Source organism: Peromyscus leucopus, chromosome X (assembly GCF_004664715.2).
Source record: "Peromyscus leucopus breed LL Stock chromosome X, UCI_PerLeu_2.1, whole genome shotgun sequence".
In the NCBI taxonomy this organism is placed as follows: Eukaryota; Metazoa; Chordata; class Mammalia; order Rodentia; family Cricetidae; genus Peromyscus; species Peromyscus leucopus.
Genome location: NC_051083.1, coordinates 17,133,923 through 17,152,775, shown reverse-complemented (window position 1 = coordinate 17,152,775; position 18,853 = coordinate 17,133,923).

Genomic DNA, 18,853 nt, shown 5'->3' with positions numbered 1-18,853 from the left:
ATCTCTTTTTGTCCTTGAAGAAATTCCTTGATAAACAACTCCTGAGGCCAAGGCTGCCTTTAAAATGACTCGGTCCTTTGCAAGCACAGCTGGGTCCCATGAGAGCTTACTTTCTTGATTAACTTGGCTCTTACCTTGCTCCTGATTTGTGTTATAAAGTAGCCTTGGGGATTCTTTGAAATGTGGAAATAGAGCAAAGGAAGTTACATGTTCTGTTAAATGAGGCGGGTTGGGGCAAGATGCTCTCTAAGGGACCTTCAGTTATGACATTTCAGGATTATGAGACCAAGTCTTCTCTCCAGACTTTCTCCAGGAACCATATGTGGGTAATAGGTAAATTTGGGGTAAGGAAATTTGATCTTTTCCAGAACCAACTGACAGATCCCAGCAGAGAAAGGAATGCTTTGGGTTATGAGAGCCCTGACGGGTCTGGAGGATCTCAATAGTCCTCAGGATTTATTCTTGGAGAGTGAGGCCCTGACCTTTGACCTCTGTAAATGAGAAGTGGTCCTAGGCATCCCAATAGCAATGTGGCCATACTCAATAGAAGCAGCTGGAAAAGCTCAGGGCTTATGCTGAATGAGAGCCCTGCATTAGTGGGAAAGGAAGCAAGGCAGGGAAATGCGATCCTCTCCTGGCAGGAAGTACAGTCTTCTTGACAGCTCCTAACAATTTCAGCCTCTTTAAAATAAGGCCTCCATTTCAAAAAGTCAGGAGTGAAACTTGTCTAGGAGGTTGTCACAGGACCATAGCCGCACTGTGCTAAGACAAAAGAGGTGCTTGTCTGCGTAAAACACACACACACACACACACACACAAAAAAAACACAAAAAACTGAGCTATCAAGATAAATTCCATACATGTACATAATATATCTTGGTCATATCCATCCCCATCCCTCCATCCACCACCCCCAGGCACTCCCTACAACACATCTCCTGCCCAACTTTATGTCCACTTTTTATAACCCACTGAGTCCAATTCATACTGCCCACATGAATATATGGGGTCATCCACGGGGGGCATAAGCAAGCTAACAATGATCACGCTCCCAAGAAAAGTGACTCTCCCTTCCTCAGCAGCTCTCAACTGCCAATCCTCAGGAGCAGGGCACGCAGGTCTGATGCAGGTAACCACAGCTGTTCTGAGTTCATGTGTACATCAGCTGTGAGAACAGTATCCACAGCACCCCCCCCCCATCCTCCAGTTCTTTCCACCTCCCCTCTCACCCTCCCATGCTTGTCCCTGAGTCTTCGGTGGGAGGGTTGATATAGATATTCCACCTACAACTGAGCACTCATAGTTGCTTATTCTCAGTACTGTTATGAGTCTCTGTATTAACCACTACCCACAGCAATAAGTTTCGCTGACCAAGGTTGACAGTAGCACAAATCTACAAATATACACATAAGTATTTAGAAAGCAGTTTGACAGCATGGGCATTTAGAAAAACAATGCCCATATGTTCTTTTCTAGGGTCTATGTCTTCCTTAGCCTTGATTTTTTTTTTACCATGTTTACAGAAGCAGGCCTCAAATCCAACCAAAATAGTGGCTAATACTCCCAATAAACAATCTTGCCACTATTGCCTTGCAAGGCAGTACTGTAGTATGCAAACTCCAGCATTGGATAAGATCACTGACATCTCTCTGCCCCCAGCATCCCTGCGTAGCAACTTGCAGAGCCAAGAAAGCTAGACAGCAGGGAGAGATCTTCCCGGTCATTTCAAGATAGTTATCTTCAGTTGCAGGACAAAGATAAATAAAACTTAATGACATTTTAAAATAATGCCAAAACCCACACCGTGAACAAAATGCCAAAAGTGTAATACAAAAGATCAGCCACACCATAACAAAGAGGAAACACTGGCAAAAATTCATTTGTGAGAATAATACTTTATAGGAGTTGACCAAGACATTATATTAGGAGCTGTGTTGCCCTAAAAACCTGTATCAGTACAAATAGACAATAAAGCATCTGCCTAAATAACTTAGAAAGGAAACAAAAATCCACATCAGACAAGTTTAATAAGGAGAAATAAAATATGAAGCAAGGCAGAAAACTTGTGAAACAAAAAAAAAAGAAAAAAAGTGAAACTTATTTCACTTAAACCTTAAAAAGCTAAGGAGTGGTGAGGCAGCATTTTTCTCTGGCTTGATAGGAGCACATCTTTCCTAACCAAAGCTCTTCGATAATTTTCTGCTAAAACCAGAAATCTGGGCCAGTGAGGTGACTCAGCAGGTAAAATTGTTTGTTACCAATCCTCAGAACCCACATGGTGGAAAGGGAGACTTGACCTCTATAAGTTGTTCACATACAGCACATACACACACACACACACACACACACACACACACACACACACACACACACACACACACAATCTGTCTCTCACACACACACATACACACACATACACACGCACACGCACACACACACACACAGAGAGAGAGAGAGAGAGAGAGAGAAGGGGGGAGAAATCCATTGCTCTTATTGCAATTCTCCCTTAACAAGGTTCCAGTAATGACAGAAGAAAAAAATAAGTAAAAGAAAACATTCAGTTACACTGCTACTATTGCAAATGACATTTTGGTGTATCCATGAAAGAAAAGCCCCAAAAGGTTTGCAGATGGACATGATAGAAGACATTGGCAAACTGCAAGAATTTACCACCCACTGAAACAATCCCAGCCACTTTCTCCACAGTTACTAAAACATGTAAAAATACGAAGCAGTTCCGCTGCAGTACGCTGAGGTGTCAGAGCACCAAATAAATCTAAAACAATCTAGTCACCCAGCTAGAGAAAAAAAATCAAAGTCATCTACAATAGTAAGAAAGAGACGCTTGGTTTTCAAAGAGGAGTTCCAGGCACCGGGTGCTTTACTGCATTTTTATGGATGAGAATTCATAGGTGTGGATTCAGTTGTCTTTCTCAAGGTCTGCCAGTAAGTGGGAGTGAGAAGTCTATGCTTATTAAAAAACAAAAACCTGTAGGGCCGTAGTTCTCAACCTTCCCATTGCTGCGACCCTTTAATACAGTTCCTCACGTTGTGGTGACCCCAACCATAAAATTATTTTGTTGCTATTCATAACTGTAATTTTGCTACTGATATGAATCATAGTGTCAATATTTTGGAGATAGAGTTTGGCCAAGGGGGGTCGAAACCCACAGGTTGAGAGCCACTGCTATAAAACATTAATGAGAAAAATCAAAAGTAAAGTAAAAACTAATGAGTAAAAATAAACCATGCTCCTGGTTGGTTAAGAAGCACTCTCTAGCCGGGCGGTGGTGGCGCACGCCTTTAATCCCAGCACTCGGGAGGCAGAGGCAGGCGGATCTCTGTGAGTTCGAGGCCAGCCTGGGCTACCAAGTGAGCTCCAGGAAAGGCGCAAAGCTACACAGAGAAACCCTGTCTCGAAAAACCAAAAAAAAAAAAAAAAAAAAAAAAAAAAAAAAGAAGCACTCTCTAATAGACCTTATATGTTGTCAACTTGACACACTCTAATTCAACACATAGACTTTGTATAACACAAGCTTAATACTCTCTAATTCAAACATACAGATTTTATGTGATGCCAATTTAAATTTATAGGATAATCTTATGTATCCCAAGGTATTTACTAATAGTAACTTTACACTGGAGAAACTCGTTAGTCCCTTGTTTGTTTGTTGAGACAGGGTCTCATTATGTAGCCCGTGCTGGTCTTGAAATCACAACCCTCCTGGTTCCAGACTCTGGGTGATAGAATTATAGGTATGTTCCACCACACCAGGCTTCAGTGAAGATAAGTTGCTATCACATGTATCTCCTGATATGTCCTTCTGGCCTAAACACCATATTTCCAATCTAAGTATGAAATACCATCAGACAGACACAAATTGAGTCATAATCTGTACTACATTTGACCAGAACTGACTTCAAAAAGCACAAAGGAATATTTTGGGGTGATAGAAATATTCTAGTTACCTTTATAGGGGAAATGCCCAACAGAGGTATAGATAGATAGATAGGTAGATATATAGATAGATAGATAGATAGATAGATAGATAGATAGATAGATAGATAGATAGATAGAATAGAATAGAATAGATATAGCTATACTTCTCAGGACTCAGCAAACCTGTACCCTTAAATTTGCTGAATTTTAGTCTAACATCCCAAAAGGTTGGTTTAAAGTGTGTATAGGGCTAGGAGCTTAGTTTGGTGGCAGAGCATATGTTTAGGATGCACAAGGTTTAGCTTCAATTCGAGCACATGCACAAACATATTGAAACTAATAGGGGAAGCAATTGCCATCCCTGTTCCCTGAAAGAGAGACACTTTTTCAGAAAGTCTTGACTTTCACATCTCTTTGATTGGGCTCTGAGCCAACTTTAATGTGGAGACCTCTGTCTTAATTTTTTCTTTTTGTCTCTGGTGGATCAGACTAGGATCTTGAATGCTCCTCTTTATTGAAACTTCCCTCCCATATCTTATCTATATACCTAAGGTACGGAGGTATCCAGATCAACTCCTTGTCATGAAAGTTCTCACCTCTGGAAAGTCTTCCAGTAATGCCACCTTCCCCACAGCACCCTGCTTTATTTGTAATCACACAAAATGATATATTCTGTTCATCATTAGTTAGTTGTTTACTGACTGTCTCTTCACACTAGTATGCTGACTTGGGGAGCAAAAGAACTTGTATTTCTTGCCCACTACTGCACTCTGAGTACCCAGTGCAGTGCCTAGCATATAGTAGCAATTCAATACATGTTTATTGAGTAGTGAATGATCTCCGTATTTCAACATTCCCTGGTGGGGAAAAACAGCTCTGGGTTGTGAATCAGAAGACATGATATTAACCTTAGCTACCTCACTTATATAGCTGGGTGTTAGCTTCTCTACTTCAGAAAGTGAGATGCTAATCAATATATTGCATATATACCTCTCTGGAAATGTTATGAAGATCAACAGAGACAATCATAGTGAAAAGGGTTTAAAATGCTGCCTAGATGGCCCATTAAATCTTCAATACAAAATGGTAATAATAATATTTATAGACTTTACTATGGGTCAGACATGAAGTCTGCTATGACATCATTTCATCTCTCCAGCAACCCTGTGAAGTAGGAACTGTCATTATCTCATCTTAGAGGTGGAGTGATTGAGTTCCAGAGAGGCTGAGTAATCTGCAGAATGAGATGAGTAGTTTGGCTGAAAGAACCCAGCCTAGTGGATAGGCATGAATTTTTGAAAGGCTTTTGCAGGCAAGAAAGCTGAAAGCTGCCGCGAGGCACTGGGACATAGCCTCTAATGTTCACCGCATAGGTGATATCTGCACCCCCTCCCCAAGTACAAGTGGAGGTTATGTTAAAAATGCAGCACAGAAAAGATTTGCTCACAACCTTCTTGACTTCTTACTGTGTGGTAAAGAGCAACTAGAGCTAGGTTAACACATGAAGAACACACTGATGAGAGACAAGGACAGTGTGCTCAAGAGTCAGAATGTTGGACACAGGTATTTCAACACTTTAACAGCCAGTAGTGTGGTGTGTATGCGTACAAATTGAGTGGCAGCCCTAGGTTGGAAACTCTTTACTGCCTCCTTTCTTCTTCAGCTCTTGGGAATTCAGGATTACACCTGAACTAAGTCTAACTAAGGACCAGGTAGAAGGCAGACAACTCACAAGTTGCCTTCTGTCTTACTCAGCTCTATACTTTTGTAATTTTGCTAACATTAAAGTCCTGGTTTTGTGTCTGTCTTTCCAGTAGACTATAAATAGATGGTATTAAGTGGATGTAAAGGGCCTTCCACCTACTGGGCAGCCAGATAATGAATGTTTGTTGAGCCAAGCATGACCTATATGCTGATTTGGGGTATAATCCTGTGTTAGAATATTTTCACAAATTCTCTCATTATATCTCTACCCTGGCTTTGTTGGAGCCATGTTTTGCAACTGAAGAAATGAGGAAAAAGGAGATTAGATGCCTCACTTTTATCTAGAATTATTCTGAAGCTTTAACTCCCATGCTAGACTTGAGTAGTTGGTGGGGGACATACATGTGCAAAAAGTCAGAGGTGAATCAAGCATGGTTTGTTTAGGAACATAGATGTAGGAGTTGCTGGAATCATGGCGAAAGAAAAATTAGGGATGACAAAGTCAGGTCAGGTGGCAGCAGGTTGCATATCACGTTCTAAAATGTAGTCTGTCTCCTACGATCAAGAAGACCCTTGAAAGATTTAAACCTTGACATCTCGGATGAGGTTTAGATTGTGATGTGCTGACTTGCTTTGCTGTGAAAAGGATACATTTTTTTCTTCTTTTTCCCTTAAAACAATTGAGTACAGGTGATTGATGAAGCCAGAGGCATCAGGCCCACCCAGAGCTGCAGTTTCAGATGGTTGTGAACCACCCAGCATGGGTACTGGGTACCTAACTCAGGACCTCTACAAGACTTGCACACACCCTTAACCACTGAACAATCTTTCCACCCCTTTATTTTTTTCTTCTTAAAAACCAATGCCAATCTCGATGAACTTTACTGATGGTAGAAAGTGTTTCTCAAAACCTGGGGCAATAGTGATTATGAGGAAGGTAAGGAAGGGGAAGGAAATGGGCCTCTCATGTCTTCTGGGAAACTGCCAGATGTGACAAACACATTGGTCAACAGGATATCAGGGTTTTCTTTTCCTTCCCTGATGCTATACTTTGCCTCCTAGACTATGTTTGCTATTCTTACTCCTACTAGATGCCAGGAGTAATAGTCTCCAGATTCCATACTCTTCCCAAGTCCAGACGACAAGTGGATGTATTTTCTCTGACCCTAGGGTTTCACAAAGCACTTCCTTGAATATATAAATCCTGCCCCTGAAACCAACAAGAATAAAACAAAAGCAAATACCTTGACCTACTGGAGGGTTGAGAGCACCCTACCTTGCTTTTGGAAAAGGAAACTCTCCTATCAGAGGTTGCATGCGTCTTTGTCATCCAGTCCTATGGCATAAACCATCCGGCAGAGGGAAGGTGTCCAGGAAAAAAAAAAGTCTAGAGCAGCAGTTCTCAACCTGTGGGTCACAACCCCTTTAGGGGTCGCATTTCAGATATCCAGCATATCAGATATTTACATTATGATTCATAACTGGTAAAATTACAGTTATGAAGTAGCAACAAAAAATAATTGTATGGTTGGGGGTCGCCACACCATGAAGAACTGTATTAAAGGATCAAAGCACTAAGAAGGTTGAGAAGCACTGCTCTAGAGATAAATGGTCCATGTCTAAACTAACGGAGCAACATGGTTCTAGTCCTCCCAGAGCATCCTCCAATCAGGTAGCCCTGGAAAGATTTATTGTGTCATCTTTCCATCCCCCTCTAAGCATGCTCTTGAGGATTCATTCCTACTCCTCTGGCTTTTCCTTTCTTCTCAGTCTCCTTTATACAACTATCTTTCTCTGTCCATCTGTACTACTCCATGATCTGGTCTCATCAATGCTCTTCTTGATGCCCCCCCCCCACTCCATAGCTGAGTGGGCCCAACTGTGACATTGCCAGAGAGAACCAGTGACAGAGTTTGGGTCCTAAAAGATAGCAAGATTTGGAGGAGACAAAGGAAGGCGAGTGTAAGACTAAGTTCTCCCAGCTGAGTTCTTCCCTGTGGTCCTGGAACATTTAAATGCATCCTCTCAGCCATCCCACTCCAAGAAAACTCTATTCAGGCTGCAACATGGATGTGGGGATTTTGAAAGTTCTTTTGCAAGTAATGTTTCATTACTCCTTTTTATTTTGAAGAAATTAAATCCTACAGAAAGTTTAAGACTAGTACAATGAGTACCCATACCATCCATACCCTTCATCCAGCTTCAACTGCTAATATTTTGAATCCTGTTTTATCTAGCACACAAATGGCATACTCTGTATCAATAAAAATTATTACATAGAAAATTAATTTCGCGGACCTATTTTAAGATTTGAGCAGACATCATGATGATCACCAGTGTGATGTGTATTTTCTAGGAATAAGGACATACAATTCATATGTAATCCTCTTAAATATCTCAATAATAGCTTTCATAGTTGTTATCCTCCATGCTATCCAAAATCAGTGTATTGCATTTATCATGTCCCTTTTTAGTCTCCCTTAAACTAGAATATTCTCTATCTTTTTTTTTATAAATGATACTGGCACACACACACCTTTTTTTTTTTTTTTTTTTTTTTTTTTTTTTTTTTTTTTTTTTGGCTTGTCAAGACAGGGTTTCTCTGTGTCGCCCTGGCTGTCCTGGAATTCACTTTATAGATCAGACTGGTCTCACACTCATAGAGGTCCTCCTGCCTCTGCCTCCTGAGTGCCCAGATTAGAATCGCGCCCCACCACTGCCCATGCACGATACTGGCACTTTTATAACAAATTTCGTAGATGGAGAGATTATGAGTTACAGCCAAGATTGATTTAAAAAAAAAAACTTAACCAGTGGTTTGGAGAGGCCATGAGTATCCAATGAATGAGCAGGAAGTCAGAATGGAGACCTAGAAACTGTGAAGGTGAGGAGTGAAATGAGGAAGGATGGGGACTGGAGATACTGTGTGTCCTGAACCTGTAAGATCAGCACATTTAAGTCTCTTTCTTCTGTTTTTAGATAAACAGTTCATTGCTAATGATTTGTACCCTAGTGACCTTTAGCTAGAAGTACAGGGTTCTGAGTCTTAGGTCTGTGGAAATGCCTTTAACTAGGTTATCAGTCTGGACTTCACTAGTACACTTTAGCCTGGGTCATAGTCTTTTTTATGTCATTTGAGAAAACAGATTGCCAACTGGGAATGTAGCCTAGGGGCAGAGTTCTGGGTTTCCGTGAAGAGGACCTTAGGTTCGATTCTCAGTGTTCGATTCTCTTCACCGCCCGATTTCCCGGTTTTTCTTAAATAGATTTTTAGCTTTTTTTGTCCCCAAACCCAATGAATCTTATGTATCATTAGCCAATGAACCAAAATATGTCCTTCATCCCATATATATGCAAATATGTCAACCAAAAATAAGATTAATAAAGGATGTGTGAGATTACAGCAGCTAGGGCTGGAGAGATGACTCAGTGGTTAGGAGCACGGGCTGCTCTTCCCAGAGGACCTCAATTCCCAGTCCCCACAAGACAACTCACAACTGTCTGTAACTCCAGTTCCGGAGGATCCCACATCCTCACACAGACATGCATGCAGGGAAAAATACCAATGCACAGAAAATAAAAATAAATCATTTTTAAAATATTACAAGCTATTGTTCCTATGGCTACAAATACCCAAATATCCAGTAGTGACTGACCGGGTGATTTCTTCAGTCTTCTCACCTATCTCCACACAGGACCTTACACAGAACATCTACAGAATACAGACATTTATTGAGGAGGTGATATGTGTCAGGTACTGGGCCTAAGCATTACATGGCTTTGCAGAGATGATTGACGTTCCTCACGTGATCAACACCACCAACGGTCAGTTGGGTCACAAGGAGGATTTTTTAGGGGAGTTCTCAAAGTGTTGGGTCCCTTAAAAGGCAGTTTACTGTGATTTAGAGAACTGTAGGTTCACACAAGGAGGGCGGTTTAAACCGGTTCTGAGAGTCTTGGGTCCATGGAAGTGGATCTAGCTACATTCTAAGCCCTGACTTCCGGAGTCGTTACCATACGTCACAGCAGCTTCATAAGCCCGTTTAGTCAGATTCTGTTATTGCCTGAATATGGTCTTGTGGCAAAGTACTGGGATACTATGCCGAGGGCCTCAGGTTCAATTCCCCCTTCCCCTTCCCCTTTTTCCATGCGCTCTGCTGATCTTTTCTTTCCCTCACACATTTCACTCCTCTGGTTCTCTGAGCCACGTGAGAGGGATGGGAGGAAACTGAGGTGGAAAAGCCATACTTTTAGACCTTACAAGTTTTATCTCATCTCACCTTTTTTTTTTGTTCTTGTTTTTGGTTTTGGTTTTGGTTTTCTGGTTTTTCAAGACAGGGTTTCTCTGTGTAGCCCTGGCTGTCCTGTAACTCACTTTGTAGATCAGGCTGGTCTCACACTCATAGAGATCCTCCTGCCTCTGCCTCCTGAGTGCCCAGATTAGAATCGCGCCCCACCACTGCCCATGCATGATACTGGCACTTTTAAAACAAGTTTCGTAGATGGAGAGATTATGAGTTACAGCCAAGATTGATTTAAAAAAAAAAAAAAAAAGCTTAACCAGTGGTTTGGAGAGGCGATGAATATCCAGTGAATGAGCAGGAAGTCAGAATGGAGACCTAGAAACTGTGAAGGTGAGGCGTGAAGTGAGGAAGGATGGGGGCTGGAGATATTCTGTGTCCTGAACCTGTCAGATCAGCACATTTAAGTCTCTTTCTTCCATTTTTAGATAAACAGTTAATTGCTAACTATTTGTACCCTAGTGACCTTTAGCTAGAAGTACAGGGTTCTGAGTCTGGGGAAATGGGTTTAGCTAGGTTATCAGTCTGGACTTCACTAGTACTCTTTAGCCTGGGTCATAGTCTTTTTTTATGTCATTTGAGAGGCCGCAATGCCCCCTGGGAATGTAGCCTAGGGGCAGAGTTCTGGGTTCTGGTGTAGAAGACCTTAGGTTCGATTCCCTTTACTGCCTGATTTCCCTGCTTTTCTTAAGTTGTTTTTGAGCTTTTTTGTCCCCAAACCCAATGAATCTTATGTATCATTAGCCAATGAACCAAAATATGTCCTTCATCCCATATATATGCAAATATGTCAACCAAAAATATGATTAATAAAGGATGCAAAGGATTACAGCAGCTAGGGCTGGAGAGATGACTCAGAGGTTAAGAGCATGGGCTGCTCTTCCAAGAGGACCTCAATTCCCAGAGTGCACGTGGTGGCTCATAGCCACCTGTACCTCCAGTCTCAGAGCATCCTAGATCACAAGGAGGATTTTTTAGGGGAGTTCTCAAAGTGTTGGGTCCCTTACAAGGCAGTTTACTGTGGTTTTGAGAACTGTGGGTTCACGCAAAGGGGCGGTTTTAACCGGTTCTGGGAGTCTTGGTCCCTGGAAGTGGATCTAGCTACATTGTAACTGACTTCAGGAGTTAGCGTCCGTCATATTAGCTTCATAAGTCCTTTTAGAGAGCCCTTATCACAGCTGAGTGTGTGGCGTTAAGGCAGAGTACTAAACTACCACGCCTGAAGCCTTAAGTTCGACATCCACCTTCCCTTCCCCTTTTTCATGAGTCCACTCTCTTCTTTTTTCTTTCCCTCACACATTTCACTCCCCTGGCCTCCTGTATTTGGTTCTCTGAGCCACGTGAGAGGGATGGGAGGAAACTGAGGAGAAAAAGTCATACTTTTAGTCCTTACAAGTTTTATCTCATGTCACTTTTTTGTGTTTTGTTTTGGTTTTTGGTTTTTCAAGACAGGGTTTCTCTGTGTAGCCCTGGCTGTCCTGGAACTCACTTTGTAGATCAGGCTGGTCTCACACTCATAGAGATCCTCCTGCCTCTGTCTCCTGAGTGCTGGGATTAAAGGCTGTGCTGCCACCCGGCCTCCTGTCACTTTTATAAATAAAATTTATATTAGGTCTTTTCTAATGATTTTTGTGTGTCATGTGTCTGTGTGTATAGGCATGGGCGTGTGGTGCAAGTCAGAGGAGAGATTCGGATCCTTCCTCCAGAGCTGGAATTACTGGTGGTTGTCAGCCACCAGAGAGGGGCGTTGGGAACCAAACTCTGTTTCTCTCCAAGAGCAGCAAGCGTTCTTTCCTCAGTTTCAAACCCTGTATCATTGTGCCTCTCCGAATATGTGTCTTTTGGGCACTATGCACTCATTCTGTGTTATGTAACTCAGGATTCTCCAAGGGAATGGCTCAATTTTTTTAATCATCTTACATGATTCGAGGCTGTAGTCCAACAACTGCTGGAGATCGATCCAAACCATTAGTTGTTCAGTCTAAGTAAGTGACCCCCTCGGAGTCCAAGACACCAGTAACGCAGGGTCAGACTGATGGCCTAGAGAAGCAGCAGTGTGAGTATCCACCGGAAGGAATTAGAGTAGGAATAGACGCCTGTTCAGGAGAAAGGAGCTTGCATGAACTGGCCAACTTCTTCTTCATTTTTCAGGTCCCCAGACCTGCAATGATGGCACCTACATTCAGAGTGGTCTTTCTCCCTCAGTTCCTCAGACATGTATCAGTCCTCCTCTGGAATCATTTTCCCAGACACACTGGAGGATCTCCCATTCAAGTTGGCGATTGAGATTCAATTTGGCAATCGAGATTGTCCACCGTGTGTGTCTATAGGATTCACTACCTACTCATATAGTCTTACCTCTTTCCCATATCCCATCTCTTAATCAGTCCCCATCATTTACCATGCTGTCCAATTTGGAAGCACAGTACTAAATTACTCTTTCTAATGGCTATACCTTAGTCAGTGAGTCCTTGTCCTTCCTTCTACCAGCTAAAACTAGTCAGCCCCTTATTCTTTCTCACCTGTGTTATTGCTTTATTTTCTTTTTTCTGATTTTTGTTGGCTGTTTTCAGAAATGAGCAACGTTACAGATTTTAGTATCACAAACTGAACCCACCCCTTGCCAAGAAACAGAACATTCCCAGTTTCCAAAGATCCTTCTGTACTTCCTCTCAAACACTACCTCTTCCATTCTCCTTATAGATGACCACAGCTGGAATTTACCATTAAAAACCTTCAGAGAGAGACTAATACTATGCAATTCTCCGTGTCTGCTTTCCTTAGCTCAACATCATCCTTGTGAAATTCAATCACACTGTTGCATACTGTTTTATTCTCAATGCTCTATAACATTTCAATGTATTTCATATCATCCATTTTAGACATTTGAGTTGTTTCTAGATTGGACTCCTATACATGTCTTTTAGTGCTCATAAATATTCATTTATACTGAATGTCTATCTGAAAATATTTCTAATACATACATGTTCAGCATTAATCAACATCGCCAGACTCTATCAAAGTGTTGGCACTAGTAGTAAGTGATGACACATCTATGTCCTTTTTCTGTCTGTGTGTTTCTCCTTTCCTTCTCTCCTCTCAAGCACTTCCTTCTGGCCCTCTTGACTCCCACAGTATTTCTAGCACATCAGAGAGCTGACATTTCCAACAACACTTAATGAGTTTTGTTAACAGCCCTCTTGAGCCCCAGAGAAATAAAAGTAAAGTTGGCAAGTAAAGGAAGGAAATTCTTAGAAGAAACATGCAGGGGAAAGAATTTTCTCATCTTCAAGAAGATATTTCCTCAGCAACAGGGGAGAAAAACAGTCCCAGAGAGGCGGGTCCTAGCGATCCTGGTTCTGGCAAGTTTGCAGTCAGCAAAAACTCAGGATGCTGAGGAAAAGAAATGTAAGGAGTTGTTAAAAAACAAAAACCAAACAAACAAACAGGAAAAAAAACCCACTGTGTTGCCTGCCCTGCAGCCCTGCTTAGGGCCCTATGAAGCTCCCAGAAGCTGTCAGTGTGAGCAGATGACTTGATTAGAGTAATGGGCAAATTTTTACAGGACAATACTCCGGTGCATATACAGCCTCAGAACTTGGACACATTACTCTGAGTGAGGGGTTGCAAGAATAACTGAAGGGAATTTTCCCTCAGGGCTGAAGGAATTCAGAGTTAGAAGTGGAATTTGTTCAAAATTTCTAAAGAGATGGGGCATTTCTCAGACCCTGATCTGTTATTCCTGGGGAGTACTACTAGAACCCAATCTAGTGAAAAAGATCAAACTCTAGGCTATCCTCTGTTCCCCCTGTGCTGGAAGGGAGTATTGTGTCATGGTGGAATTGTGAGCTGAATTACAGCCCCTGTGCCACACATAACCCAAACACCTACACATAGCAATCCTCAGTGGTGGGCTTTTGTCTCAATGCACCATTCCTGTCCTAAACAGACATAGTCTACCAGTTCTGCCGTGACACAAATGTACCCTCAGTCACAGGTGGTTCTGAATCATTGTAAATGTGGCTATTTCAAATTCAAGTATGTTGTCACTGTAAATACATAATGACCTAATATCCAGAAAAACATTTAAGTATCACTGACAATTGTTGATACTTATTGCTTGTTAAAATTAGAATATTTTAGGTATGACTTTCTTCTTTTATGGATTGATTTGGTGCTGGGAATGGAACTCAAGACCTCTCATGCACCAAGCATGTGCTCCACTCCTGAGCCGGCCTCCTCTTTTTTCTTTTATTAGTATGACTTCCATGAAATTTGAAATTCCATGCATGGCTCATATTATTGTCTTAATGGACAGTGATAGCCTTGGTAAACTCCAAACTCCTGACTTTAGCACTAAAGCATATTATATCCTGGTATTTGCCTCTTCTGTAGCCTTGCTGCTCCTCTTGTCTGCCTCCTTCCTCCCCACACTTCCAAACTGCATGTGCACATCCCTCACATGACATTGCAGATGCTCTAATCCCCTTATGCATTGCCTCTTACATTGCTGATTTTATACAAGCTCTTTCTTTTCCTCCAAATGCACTTGTCTCCCTTGGGTCTTAATTTCTTCATGCATCAAATTAAGGACAGACAGCAGATTGCTAACGGTTCTTCCAGCTGAGTGGTTCTATAATTCAGCCTCAAAGAAGCACACAGTGGCCTGGACAATCCAACATCCATTTGTATTTTCAGTCAGTGGAAGAAAATAAGGGTAAAGTATGTGCACTGTTGACCTAGTGTATGCCAAGCTTGGTTCCTATTGCTTTCCACATTTCATAATCTCATCAGTAATCCTATGAGGCAGGTACACTGTTCTTTGTATTCCAAGTGGGAAAACCCAGGCTCAAAGAGCTAAGGTGATTCGGTAAGGTTATCAAAACCTCACAACTCATCCCTTACCATTATACCATGTCCAAAAGTCTCAGAATTAATAGCACTTTCTATTGAAGGATGCCAAGCACACAGTCAAAGGACAATTAAAGAGAAAGTGTCAAACTACTCAGACTGTTCTGTCCGGTCTTTCAATATCCGCTGCCTGGTCTTTCTCTGACACTGGTTGACAGGCTTCTCTCCCGCTATCCCTGCCTGATGTTCCAAGGTTCCTTTCTCAGAAAATCTAAGTCCCAGAGGCTTGGCCCACACTGCCTGTAAAACACCTTTGGATGCTTACCTCCTCCTCACCTTGCTCAGCAGTCTCCAGTGTCCAAAAGGTTTGGCCAGAGGGGATTCTCAGTATCATTCAAGCTAGATATTTACCTGTGTTTGGAATTTGGTTACATAATTACCAGAAAACGCATTGGTCTTAGGGCTGGAGGGATGACTCAACAGTTTGTACAGCTCTTTCAGAAGACCTAAGTTCAGTTCCTAGCACCCACATCTAGAAGCATACAGTTTCCTGTAACCCCAGCTTCAAAGTAATCCAATGTCTCTGGCCTCCGTGGACACCAGTACTCACATGCTCAAACATACATGTACACATACATACACCACATCACATAATTTAAAATAATAAAAATAAATATTAAAATACATATATGAGCCAGGCGGTGGCACACGCCTTTAATCCCAGCACTTGGGAGGCAGAGCCAGGCGGATCTCTCTGAGTTCGAGGTCAACCTGGTCTACAGAGTGAGTTCCAGGACAGCCAGGACTACACAGAGAAACCCTGTCTCAAAAAACCAAAAAAAATACATATATGCATATAACAACACTTAAAAAGGAGACTCTGAATTTTACAAACAGCATGCAGGGTTATATGGGAGGGTTTGGAGGGAAGAAAGGGAAGGGGGAAATGATATAATTATAATCTCAAAATTAAAATTAAAATTCTAAAAAGAAGTATGTTGATCTAGTAACTCTACCAACTCATTCATATATATGGGGGAATATGCACAGGAAAATAGATGCAATTGAAGATTGTCATATTAAGCAAATTAAGGTAGAGTCCATGTCTTAGTTACTTTTCTATTGCTGAAATAAAATACAGTGACAGAAAGCAACTTGGGGAGGAAAGGGTACATACAACTTGTAGTCCATCATCCAGGGAAGTCAGAGCACAAACTCTAGACAGAAACCTGGAGGTATGAACTGATGCAGAGGCCATGGATGTGTGCTTTTTACTGGCTTGCTCTTCATAGCTTTCTCATCCTGCTTTCTTATACCATTCAGGACCACCAGCCCAGGGGTGCCACTCCCCACTGTGGTCTGGGCCCTTCCACATCAATCATCAATCAAGAACTACAAGGCAATTTGGTGAGGGTATTTTCTCAGTTAAGCTTCCCTCTTCCCAAAAGACTCTAGTTTGTGTAAAATTGACAGAAAACTAGCCAGTATATGTAGAATGACAAATATTTTATGTTTTCTCTCATTTGTAAGGCCTAAGTTCAGTTTTTATAGATTTTATATAAATGTGTGTGTGTATACAATAATGTTGGAGTGATTGCTATTCCAGACTTCAAGATTTATTACAGAGCTATAGTAATAAAAACAGCATTGCCTGTACAAAAAGAGACATGTAGGTAAATGGAACAAAATAGAAAACATGAAATTACAGTCATCTGGTATTTGACTAAGTTACCAAAAATACACACTGGAGAAAAGTCTACATCTTCAACAAATGGTGCTGGGAAAACTAGATGCCCCCATGTAGAAAAATGAAATTATATATATATGGACATGGAAATAGAAGTGAACCTGTCTAGGAGAATTGAGGGGAATAATGGGAAGAGAAAAGTAGGGAGGGTAGAGAGGTATGTAATTGAGCATGATCGTGTGTGTGTGTGTGTGTGTGTGTGTGTGTGTGTGTGTGTAAATGCACTCATGAGACTCAGTGTACAAAAGTTATATGCCAAACTATGTACAAAAGCTATATGACAATAAAATTATTCTGCAAACAACAGAATAGCATGAAAGATTTATGTAGAAAATCATTTTAGGTGATTGAGAACAGAAAATGTCCCCCACAGGTTCATGCATGGAAGGCTTGGTTGCCAGCAGGTGGCACTATTTTGAGAAGGTGGTGCAAAGATTAGTGGGTAGGGCCCAACTAGAGGAAGTAGGTCACTGTGGGTGTGGTTCTGAAGTGTGTCTTGCTCTGCTGTGCCCTCTCTACCATTATGCTATGCCTCATCAGAGGCTGAGAGTGATGGGGACAAGGGACCACAGACTGAAACCTCTAAAACCATGAACCAAAAGAGACCTTTCTGTTGAAATGTTTTCTCAGCTCCTTGTCAGAGCAATGAAAGGTCTGGTTAAAGATGTGATTTGGTAGAAGAAGAACCTGTCAGATGGTTCCGTTCCTGGTTTTGCTCCTTGTAACTATGTGATCTGAAGGAAGATAATAGCTCTAAGCCATGTTCCAAGCAACCCATATGTTCTTCAATAAAGAGCACTCCATCCCTTCAGTTCCCACCATGTCTCCAGACACTTAGATCCCCTGTTGGGAGGGAGGGATGAGGGAGAGGGCAAGAGGGAGGGAGGGAGGGAGGGAGGGAGGGAGGGAGGGAGGGAGGGAGGAGGGAGAGAAGGAGAGGAGAGGAGAGAGAGAGAGAGAAAGAGAGAGAGAGAGAAAGAGAGAGAGAGAGAGAGAGAGAGAGAGAGAGAGAGAGAGAGAGAGAGAGAGAGAGAGAGAAATCTAGAAACCCCACAAGCCTTCCGCTCAAATCTGTGCCTCTGGATGGAGCTCATTCTCCTCTCATTTGTCGCCAAGCATGTATGTAATCTAAAGCAGGACATTTGACCTGCAATTCAATGGTCATAATATCGACTCCCTCCTGTTTCCTCCCATCACTTGGAACGCTGTCTCCAGTTCCCACCACAAGTCCTTGAACTTTCAACCCAGTCTTTCCATATCATTTTCAATATCCCCTTCTCAGAGTAGCCACACGCATGTGCCAAGTCCAAGTATGAAGTAAAGCTTTAACCTCTACAATGCTTTCTGTTTTCTCCCTAGCAGTTATCAAATCTGAGATGATGTATTTAACCATAGTCTCACTGAATATCTGTTTCATCCTCCGACTGTGAGACCGAGACTAGCTAACGCTGTATTTTGTGTTCCTTGTCTCACCGATTATTAGCAACTCACTCACCACTAGGTCCCTTTATGTAGATGACAGTCAGTCATGTAGAGCTTCGGTGAAAAAACACAAGTAACTCAATAACAATTCATCTTTCACTCACACACAAAAATAATAATTGTAGGTACAGGACCAAAGAAATGGCTCACTAGGTAAAAGCATTTCTCGTGCAAGTCTGGTGACCTGAGCCCAATCCCTGAACCCATATAAAGGTGAAAGGAGAGAATAAACTCCACAGTTGTCCTATGGCCACTCCACACTATTTCCACACTGTTTTATGCATTATCCTTTCTCATCACACACACACACACACACACACACACACACACACACACACACACTAGTATAAAATGGAGGTGGACAGTATAATCTACTGATATGGAAAGACATGAAAAAAGATAAATCCTTTTTCTTCTCTCTCCTCTTTTTCCTTTCTCCCTTTCCTTCTCTCTTCTTCCTCTCTCAACTCCCTCCTTGTCCATCAGAATAACCCCAACCCTCACCTTTACCTCCACACTGTGTCCTCTGAGAAGTTTTTCTTTTTATCCAGATGATTAAATTATATATAAAAGAACATTATTGCCAAAGTCAAACAGAGTTTTATTTGTTCCATTCTCCTGTCTTATTTTTCTCATTTCTCACCAACAATTATCAATGAATAGTTAAATCATGGCCCCTTAAACCCTTTTAAATGAATCTTGAGCATATTCCTTTTTTGAACAAACTTCTTATTTTGAAATAATTTTATATTAATATGGAGGTTGCGAAGATATTGCTGAGAGTTCTCTCAGTTTCACCTTATGCTAACCTGCTACATAACAACGACC